Source organism: Octodon degus, unplaced genomic scaffold (assembly GCF_000260255.1).
Source record: "Octodon degus isolate 3935 unplaced genomic scaffold, OctDeg1.0 scaffold00043, whole genome shotgun sequence".
NCBI lineage: Eukaryota > Metazoa > Chordata > Mammalia > Rodentia > Octodontidae > Octodon > Octodon degus.
The window spans coordinates 356,183-359,363 of record NW_004524619.1 but is presented as its reverse complement, the minus strand read 5'-3'; positions in this window follow the sequence as shown (position 1 = coordinate 359,363).

Here is a 3,181-nt window from a genome sequence, read left to right as displayed (position 1 = left end):
TTACATTTGGTGATATAGCCTAAAGTCTCAGCTAAAAGTCACTTTTTAAAATAGTATTTAGTATAGGGTCTCACTACACAGATCAGACTCATAGTGATTCACCTGTTTTCAACCTCCCAAGAGCTGGAATTACAGGTGCCCACCACCCAGCTCAATTTCAATCACCATCTCAGACTGTCCCAAGGGCTGGGCCATCAGGGCGTACCAGGGATCAAATCTCAGTCCCTGTGTCTGCGTAAGAAAGTGCTTTAATCTGCTGAGCTATCTGGTCAGCCCTAAAAGTCATTTTTCAAAAGTTACTTTCTAAAACACTATGATATTTTCTTTTTAATTTATTAATTTTTATCAATTTTATTGAGAAACAAAGAGCAATGAGACAGTTTCAAAACCAATTAGTAGGACAGTTTCAATAATCAATACATTGCATATTGTTGTCTTCGTAGTGGTTATTCAACACTATGATATTTTCTTTCGAAACAATTAACTTCAAAATGTAATCTTAATGACTACTGCTAAATGACTCTCCTCATCAAGGTAAAATCTCTTGGAGAACATGTTTCTTGTTTTGTTCACCATTATGTTCACAGAGAACATAGAAGTTATCAAAAAGTTATGGGCCCGGTAATTGTGAAAAGGAGGGAAAGAGTGAATCAAAAGGTAATGACCTAGAATTAAGACTCTTATACCAAGGAAGCTGTTTGTTGAGAAATCTTGTCAATACCAAGCAATCTTCAAGTTATGTTCCCTATGTTTCCCAAGTTTACTGCTTTATAGAATGAGGGACAGACCAGCAGAATTCAAGGATAACTGAAGTTTGTAAGATGATATGAAATCTGCAGCCTATGGCTACTCTGCACATTAAAGCACCCCACACCCACATGCTACGCTAGCCCCACCACCACCGAGTTCGGGCGTTGGTGGCACACACCTGTAATTCCAGCACTGGGGAGACTGAAAACAGGAGGATCACTAGGAGTCCAAGCTGCATAGTGAGACTCTGTACCAAATACATAAAACGAAAAAATAAAAATAAAAAAGCACCCTATGTATCTAACCTTCTGCATTCATAGGTGGGGCTTTGGGAGGCTGATTGAATTATGGTGGCATTAGAGCTGACTTGCTGTTGGGAGGTGGAGATCTGGTCAGAAAACCATTCCACTGGGAGTATGACTTGGAAGGGCATGTCTTCCTCCTAGGTCTCTGCTTCCTGGCAGATATGAGCAGCTCCTCTCTGTCCAAGCTCTCTTTCCATGTAATTACCTGTTTAAAGCTGCTGAACAGGAACTAAAACATGTGGTCCAGATCAAGCTTTCCTTTTTTAAATGGTGGCTGCTAGGTATTCTGTCCCAGTGACAAAGACAGTGATGAAAACACTCAGACACTTTAGGATCTGATGTAGCTGAATGGATTAAAGGTCAGTCAAGATTATCCAGAACTTCTGCAGTTATTTTAAAGGGGTGGAAGTGATGGGCACAATATTAAAGAGTTTCTCCAGGCCTGAAAGTGATTTTGAATCCAGAATTTAGCCATATTTGAATACAGAGGAAAAAGGAGTGGAGGAAAGGAGTAAGAAACAGACAACAGAAGAGATTACTGACATTTAAACACAATCATTCTTAATAAGGAAAGTAATGATGGTTCTTGTTTAATTATTTAGATAGACATACAATTAGTAAAGAATTATAGCAGATTTTTCCAAGCCTACGTTTGTAAATTTTTTTAATTGATCAGTTGAACATTGAGACAGTGGAATTATCTCTTGCCATAGAAGATGTTGCTTTGGGACCATAGGAAGCTACATGGTGTTTGTATTTAATATAAGTTGCTATCTTTTATCTATCAGGGGAAGACTGAATAAGAATACTGTGATTTAGACTTCCTTAAAATTTCTTAGCTGTAACTCTGTATCCACATATAATTAGTGTTGGGAATGAAAATTCCCTGAACAGGGAATTCTGACATTATTGCTATTAAAGCTTCTATACAGAGGTGAGGCTGGAAGGTCTGGGGACCACAAACTCTGCTTCTTCCTCCTGGCCTGTGCCCAATTCTACTACTGCCTAGACTTCCTCTTCAATAAAACTATCGGGTATAAATGGTACCTGTTGCCATAGTAGCTAAAATGTTCAATTCTTTCTTCCTCCTCTCACGGGGACTTTAAGGAATGCAGTATATTTCTTGGGTTTAGAAGGTGTTAGAAGCTTTGCTAGGATTAGCCTCAGAATTCTGTCTAGGGGCTCTTCTAAGAGTTCTAAGGCAAGGTGAAACAACAATCCCCAATCCAGCCTAAGCTCTCTATGGCTTAGAAGGTTGGGCACATCTCCAGGTAGATTCACATTATCTATCCTCTGCAATTTAACTTAACAAGCTGTATCCCAACGATGTTGACCCTCTCTCTGATTGCATCAGATGATTACTGGTATATACTTCCAAGGTCTCATATTCCTGCCAATTTTTTATTTGTTTTCTCAGTGGAATCACTGTCTGCTTGGCCGGTTGAGAGGATTAATCCCTAAGTGAAAGAGAAGTTAAATTCTTTCTCCAAAATGCCTACTCTTTCTGTATCTTTAACAGCAAATGGAAAGGTAAAAAGTACTACAAACACTGTCACCACACTTGAAGGTAACTTTGTCCATATTTGTCTATTTCAAGGCATTAAATCCTGAAGCCATGAAAAATCAAATAAGGAAATGGAGGCTAAGAAAGATAAACCAAAACAGACAAACATAGTCTAAGCTCACACACACACACACACACACACACACACACACACAATGTATATGAATATTTACAACAACTGTATTCATAATAGTCTCAAACTGAGATCATTCCAAATGTCCACCAACAAGGCAATGGATAAACCAAAGTTTTCTCAGAAATAAAAAGGAATAATCTAGTAATGCACACAACAATGCACATCTCAAAGCAATTACTTGAATGGAAGAAACATACTGTATGACTACACCTGTATAAAACTCAAGAAAAGGAAAAATCTTATCTCTAACCACTAAATCCAGATCAGCAGTCATCTGTCTCAAAAGAAGAACAGCAGAACACTGGAAACAGACACAGGGGATTTTTGCAGTGTTAAAAATATTCTGCATATTGATTGTAGTGGTTACATGGATGTATGCATTTATCAAAATTCATCAAAATGCTTAAAATGTTTCTCTTTTGGATA